Here is a 7,500-nt window from a genome sequence, read left to right on the forward strand (position 1 = left end):
ACACAGATGCGCACAAATAGACGTGCCCACACCAGAGACTCGCATGCACACAGACAGACACACACACACCAGAGAGACTCGCATGCACACACACATACACACTCACTCACTCACACACACGTACACACACACACACGTACGCGCATACTCACACATGCGCACATTCACACACGCGCACACACACACATTTGAATACTATTTGGATCTGAAAGGCATCACAAGAAAACATACCAGATACTATGAGAAGAGAGACTGATGAGGTGACAGCTCCACATGGACACATCCTTCTACAGCTCTTCCATCTATAATACTCAACACATGAAGGATAAACAGAGCATCTCTGTCTCCATGGTTACATGCTCCCTATGATGGCTGAAACAGAGACACATTTTGCTGCCCCCTAACCTGACTCCGCCAGATGGATCGCTTCGCATTTTCTCGGCATATCCATCAGGGAACTTTCCGTTGGAGAACTTTTGGGAAGGGGTGAAAATACTGGTTATCTGATTGGATGAAGCATCTGTCTATCACCTATGTTGGTGATAGACGGGCCAATCAGATCCACGAAGCGTATGAAAATACAACCACAAGCCCGCCCCTGCTGCTGCAGGCAAAGCATAAACCACTAGGGCTGCTCCCTCTTAGTGGACTAAAACTCAGATCTCTGTAGTCCATTAGTCATGTCTGATGCTGTTTTCACGCTGAATGACTTATTTCCAAGAAACGTACGAGCACATCTCTGGTAAACACAACAATTAAAGTGGTGCTTTATCATGACTCAGATTTACAGATCTGTCGATTAAATCAACTAATCGATCAGTCGGTATAACTGAATGAGTGTTAGTCGACTCAGAAGTTCTTCAGTCGAGCACAGCCCTAAAAACAGCTCAACGATACGTACAGACTTCATAACCTTGTTTACAGTCACCATGTCAGGTGTGTTTGGGATGTTTCTCTAGTCCCTGTCAGGTGTGTTTGGGATGTTTCTGTAGTCCCTGTCAGGTGTGTTTGGGATGTTTCTGTAGTCCCTGTCAGGTGTGTTTGGGATGTTTCTCTAGTCCCTGTCAGGTGTGTTTGGGATGTTTCTCTAGTCCCTGTCAGGTGTGTTTGGGATGTTTCTCTAGTCCCTGTCAGGTGTGTTTGGGATGTTTCTGTAGTCCCTGTCAGGTGTGTTTGGGATGTTTCTCTAGTCCCTGTCAGGTGTGTTTGGGATGTTTCTCTAGTCCCTGTCAGGTGTGTTTTTCTGTAGATGTTTCTCTAGTCCCTGTCAGGTGTGTTTGGGATGTTTCTCTAGTCCCTGTCAGGTGTGTTTGGGATGTTTCTGTAGTCCCTGTCAGGTGTGTTTGGGATGTTTCTCTAGTCCCTGTCAGGTGTGTTTGGGATGTTTCTCTAGTCCCTGTCAGGTGTGTTTGGGATGTTTCTCTAGTCCCTGTCAGGTGTGTTTGGGATGTTTCTCTAGTCCCTGTCAGGTGTGTTTGGGATGTTTCTCTAGTCCCCCTGTCAGGTGTGTTTGGGATGTTTCTCTAGTCCCTGTCAGGTGTGTTTGGGATGTTTCTGTAGTCCATGTCAGGTGTGTTTGGGATGTTTCTCTAGTCCCTGTCAGGTGTGTTTGGGATGTTTCTCTAGTCCCTGTCAGGTGTGTTTGGGATGTTTCTGTAGTCCCTGTCAGGTGTGTTTGGGATGTTTCTGTAGTCCCTGTCAGGTGTGTTTGGGATGTTTCTCCCTAGTCCCCCTGTCAGGTGTGTTTGGGATGTTTCTCTAGTCCCTGTCAGGTGTGTTTGGGATGTTTCTCTAGTCCCTGTCAGGTGTGTTTGGGATGTTTCTCTAGTCCCTGTCAGGTGTGTTTGGGATGTTTCTCTAGTCCCTGTCAGGTGTGTTTGGGATGTTTCTCTAGTCCCTGTCAGGTGTGTTTGGGATGTTTCTCTAGTCCCTGTCAGGTGTGTTTGGGATGTTTCTCTAGTCCCTGTCAGGTGTGTTTGGGATGTTTCTCTAGTCCCTGTCAGGTGTGTTTGGGATGTTTCTGTCCCTGTCAGGTGTGTTTGGGATGTTTCTGTAGTCCCTGTCAGGTGTGTTTGGGATGTTTCTCTAGTCCCTGTCAGGTGTGTTTGGGGTGTTTCTGTAGTCCCTGTCAGGTGTGTTTGGGATGTTTCTCTAGTCCCTGTCAGGTGTGTTTGGGGTGTTTCTGTAGTCCCTGTCAGGTGTGTTTGGGATGTTTCTCCCTAGTCCCCCTGTCAGGTGTGTTTGGGATGTTTCTCTAGTCCCTGTCAGGTGTGTTTGGGATGTTTCTGTAGTCCCTGTCAGGTGTGTTTGGGATGTTTCTCTAGTCCCTGTCAGGTGTGTTTGGGATGTTTCTCTAGTCCCTGTCAGGTGTGTTTGGGATGTTTCTCTAGTCCCTGTCAGGTGTGTTTGGGATGTTTCTCTAGTCCCTGTCAGGTGTGTTTGGGATGTTTCTCTAGTCCCTGTCAGGTGTGTTTGGGATGTTTCTCTAGTCCCTGTCAGGTGTGTTTGGGATGTTTCTCTAGTCCCTGTCAGGTGTGTTTGGGATGTTTCTCTAGTCCCCCTGTCAGGTGTGTTTGGGATGTTTCTCTAGTCCCTGTCAGGTGTGTTTGGGATGTTTCTCTAGTCCCTGTCAGGTGTGTTTGGGATGTTTCTCTAGTCCCTGTCAGGTGTGTTTGGGATGTTTCTCTAGTCCCTGTCAGGTGTGTTTGGGATGTTTCTCTAGTCCCTGTCAGGTGTGTTTGGGGTGTTTCCCTGTCTAGTCCCCCTGTCAGGTGTGTTTGGGATGTTTCTCTAGTCCCTGTCAGGTGTGTTTGGGGTGTTTCTCTAGTCCCTGTCAGGTGTGTTTGGGATGTTTCTCTAGTCCCTGTCAGGTGTGTTTGGGATGTTTCTCTAGTCCCTGTCAGGTGTGTTTGGGATGTTTCTCTAGTCCCTGTCAGGTGTGTTTGGGATGTTTCTCTTTGGGATGTTTCTCTAGTCCCTGTCAGGTGTGTTTGGGATGTTTCTCTAGTCCCCTGTCAGGTGTGTTTGGGATGTTTCTCTAGTCCCTGTCAGGTGTGTTTGGGATGTTTCTCTAGTCCCTGTCAGGTGTGTTTGGGATGTTCTCTAGTCCCTGTCAGGTGTGTTTGGGATGTTTCTCTAGTCCCTGTCAGGTGTGTTTGGGATGTTTCTCTAGTCCCTGTCAGGTGTGTTTGGGATGTTTCTCTAGTCCCTGTCAGGTGTGTTTGGGATGTTTCTCTAGTCCCTGTCAGGTGTGTTTTGGGATGTTTCTCTAGTCCCTGTCAGGTGTGTTTGGGATGTTTCTCTAGTCCCTGTCAGGTGTGTTTGGGATGTTTCTCTAGTCCCTGTCAGGTGTGTTTGGGATGTTTCTCTAGTCCCTGTCAGGTGTGTTTGGGATGTTTCTGTAGTCCCTGTCAGGTGTGTTTGGGATGTTTCTCTAGTCCCTGTCAGGTGTGTTTGGGATGTTTCTCTAGTCCCTGTCAGGTGTGTTTGGGATGTTTCTCTAGTCCCTGTCAGGTGTGTTTGGGATGTTTCTCTAGTCCCTGTCAGGTGTGTTTGGGATGTTTCTCTGTAGTCCCTGTCAGGTGTGTTTGGGATGTTTCTCTAGTCCCTGTCAGGTGTGTTTGGGATGTTTCTCTAGTCCCTGTCAGGTGTGTTTGGGATGTTTCTCTAGTCCCTGTCAGGTGTGTTTGGGATGTTTCTCTAGTCCCTGTCAGGTGTGTTTGGGATGTTTCTCTAGTCCCTGTCAGGTGTGTTTGGGATGTTTCTCTAGTCCCTGTCAGGTGTGTTTGGGATGTTTCTGTAGTCCCTGTCAGGTGTGTTTGGGGTGTTTTTGGGAGTCCCTGTCAGGTGTGTTTGGGATGTTTCTCTAGTCCCTGTCAGGTGTGTTTGGGATGTTTCTCTAGTCCCTGTCAGGTGTGTTTGGGATGTTTCTCTAGTCCCTGTCAGGTGTGTTTGGGATGTTTCTGTAGTCCCTGTCAGGTGTGTTTGGGATGTTTCTCTAGTCCCTGTCAGGTGTGTTTGGGATGTTTCTCTAGTCCCTGTCAGGTGTGTTTGGGATGTTTCTCTAGTCCCTGTCAGGTGTGTTTGGGATGTTTCTCTAGTCCCTGTCAGGTGTGTTTGGGATGTTTCTCTAGTCCCTGTCAGGTGTGTTTGGGATGTTTCTCTAGTCCCTGTCAGGTGTGTTTGGGATGTTTCTCTAGTCCCTGTCAGGTGTGTTTGGGATGTTTCTCTAGTCCCTGTCAGGTGTGTTTGGGATGTTTCTCTAGTCCCTGTCAGGTGTGTTTGGGATGTTTCTGTAGTCCCTGTCAGGTGTGTTTGGGATGTTTCTCTAGTCCCTGTCAGGTGTGTTTGGGATGTTTCTGTAGTCCCTGTCAGGTGTGTTTGGGATGTTTCTCTAGTCCCTGTCAGGTGTGTTTGGGGTGTTTCTCTGTCCCTGTCAGGTGTGTTTGGGATGTTTCTGTAGTCCCTGTCAGGTGTGTTTGGGGTGTTTCACACCTGTCAGGTGTGTTTGGATGTTTCTCACACAGGTCATGTGTTTGGGACATTTTTCTAGTCCCTGTCAGGTGTGTTTGGGATGTTTCTCTAGTCCCTGTCAGGTGTGTTTGGGATGTTTCTAGTCCCTGTCAGGTGTGTTTGGGATGTTTCTCTAGTCCCTGTCAGGTGTGTTTGGGATGTTTCTCTAGTCCCTGTCAGGTGTGTTTGGGATGTTTCTCTAGTCCCTGTCAGGTGTGTTTGGGGTGTTTCTGTAGTCCCTGTCAGGTGTGTTTGGGGTGTTTCTCTAGTCCCTGTCAGGTGTGTTTGGGATGTTTCTCTAGTCCCTGTCAGGTGTGTTTGGGATGTTTCTCTAGTCCCTGTCAGGTGTGTTTGGGATGTTTCTGTAGTCCCTGTCAGGTGTGTTTGGGATGTTTCAAGGCAGTCCCTGTCAGGTGTGTTTGGGATGTTTCTCTAGTCCCTGTCAGGTGTGTTTGGGATGTTTCTGTAGTCCCTGTCAGGTGTGTTTGGGATGTTTCTCTAGTCCCTGGGTCAGGGGTTTGGGATGTTTCTCTAGTCCCTGTCAGGTGTGTTTGGGGTGTTTCTGGGGTCCATGTCAGGTGTGTTTGGGGTGTTTCTCTAGTCCCTGTCAGGGGTGTTTGGGATGTTTCTCTAGTTTCAGACTAGTCCCTGTCAGGTGTGTTTGGGATGTTTCTCTAGTCCCTGTCAGGTGTGTTTGGGATGTTTCTCTAGTCCCTGTCAGGTGTGTTTGGGATGTTTCTGAGTCCCTGTCAGGTGTGTTTGGGGTGTTTCCAAGTCCCTGTCAGGTGTGTTTGGGGTGTTTCATAGGGTCCCTGTCAGGTGTGTTTGGGGGGTTTCTCTAGTCCCTGTCAGGTGTGTTTGGGGGTGTTTCTCTAGTCCCTGGGGGGCAGGTGTGTTTGGGATGTTTCTCTAGTCCCTGTCAGGTGTGTTTGGGGGGGGCTCTAGTCCCTGTCAGGTGTGTTTGGGGTCCAGGGGGGCCAAGTCCCTGTCTGAGAGTGTTTGGGATGTTTCTCTAGTCCCTGGGGCAAGGCAGGTGTGTTTGGGATGTTTCTCTAGTCCCTGTCAGGTGTGTTTGGGATGTTTCTGTAGTCCCTGTCAGGGGTGTTTTGGGATGTTTCTGGGGTCCCTGTCAGACTGTTTGGATGTTTCTGAAACATAGTCCCTGTCAGGTGTGTTTGGGATGTTTCTGTAGTTGAGTGTTACAGTGCTGTGCTTGTACATCTTATTATCATCCAATCCACTTTATTTATATAGCACAATTTAAACAAACAACAAGGTGCTTCACAGAGATAAACATAAAACAAAAAGCAACAACAAAATAAATAAAATAACATTAACAATGACAGCGACAACGAAGACATTATCATGTCCATAGTTTATCTTTTACAACCACCCAGACAGTCATGTCTGGTCACATACAGTCTCTCACACACACACACACACACACACACACACACACACACACACACACACACACACACACAGGGTGTGACACACCAAGGCAAGTTACACACCTGAGACACAGGGGGCACACACACACACACACACACACACACACACACACACCAAGGCAGACTGTATGAGACTGATTGAGGTGAAACCTGTGGTCCAGGGGGCCAAGGTGACTGATTGTGTGTACCTGTATCTCCAGGGTCCAGTGTAACTTAGACTGTGTGTGAGGTGTGTGTGTGTGTGTACCTGGGGGGCCCAGGTGTGTAACTTATGTGTGTGTGTGTGTGTAGGGTCCAGGGGGCCAAGGCAGACTGACTGAGAGGGTCTGATGAAACATCTTCACCATGGGAAAGGAGACTGACTGAGAGGGTGTGAGGTGAAACTGGGTCCAGGGGGCCAAGGCAGACTGACTGAGAGGGTGTGAGGTGAAACATCAGGGTCCAGGGGGCAAGGCAGACACACACACACACACACACACACCAGGGGGGCAAGGCACACACACACACACACAGGTGAAACATACACAGACACAGACAAGGCAGACACACACACACACACAAACTTTAAACTTTAAAAGACAACTAAAAAAGACTTCTTTAACCTACATCTAATATAAAACAGTTTTCCAGGGGGGCCAAGGCAGACTGACTGAGAGGGTGTGATGTGAAACATATTGGTCCAGGGGCCAAGGCAGACTGACTGAGAGGGTGTGATGTAACATGGGTCCAGGGGGGGCCAAGGCAGACTGGAGAGGGTGTGAGGTGAAACAAGGGTCCTGTCTGAGAGGGGTGTGAGGTGAAACATAGGGTCCAGGGGGGCCAAGGCAGACTGACTGAGAGGGTGTGAGGTGAAGCATAGGGTCCAGGGGGGCCAAGGCAGACTGTCTGAGAGGGTGTGAGGTGAAACATAGGGTCCAGGGGGGCCAAGGCAGACTGACTGAGAGGGTGTGAGGTGAAAGGCAGACTGACTGGGTCCAGGGGGGGGCCAAGGCAGACTGTCTGAGAGGGTGTGAGGTGAAACATAGGGTCCAGGGGGGCCAAGGCAGACTGACTGAGAGGGTGAGGTGAGGTGAAACATAGGGTCCAGGGGGGGCCAAGGCAGACTGACTGAGAGGGTGTGAGGTGAAACAGGGGCCAAGGCAGACTGACTGAGAGGGTGTGAGGTGCAACATAGGGGGGGGGCCAAGGCAGACTGTCTGAGAGGGTGTGAGGTGAAACATAGGGTCCAGGGGGGCCAAGGCAGACTGACTGAGAGGGTGTGAGGTGCAGGGGGCCAAGGCAGACTGTCTGAGAGGGTGTGAGGTGGGTCCAAACAGACTACTGGGTCCAGGGGGGGCCAAGGCAGACTGACTGAGAGGGTGTGAGGTGAAACAGGGGGGGGGGCCAAGGCAGACTGACTGAGAGGGTGTGAGGGGGCCAAGAAACATAGGGTCCAGGGGGGGGGCCAAGGCAGACTGACTGAGAGGGTGTGAGGTAGGGTCCAGGGGGCCAAGGCAGACTGACTGAGAGGGTGTGAGGTGAAACATAGGGTCCAGGG

The 7,500-nt window shown here is 49.9% G+C and overlaps 1 protein-coding gene across 1 annotated transcript in view; it reads left to right on the plus strand.

Moving 5' to 3' along the window:
• Nucleotides 1–7,500, plus strand: part of rnpepl1 (arginyl aminopeptidase like 1) — a 35,479-nt gene that overhangs the window by 10,132 nt on the left and 17,847 nt on the right. The window lies entirely within an intron of this gene.

This window comes from Perca flavescens, chromosome 3 (genome assembly GCF_004354835.1).
Source record: "Perca flavescens isolate YP-PL-M2 chromosome 3, PFLA_1.0, whole genome shotgun sequence".
NCBI lineage: Eukaryota > Metazoa > Chordata > Actinopteri > Perciformes > Percidae > Perca > Perca flavescens.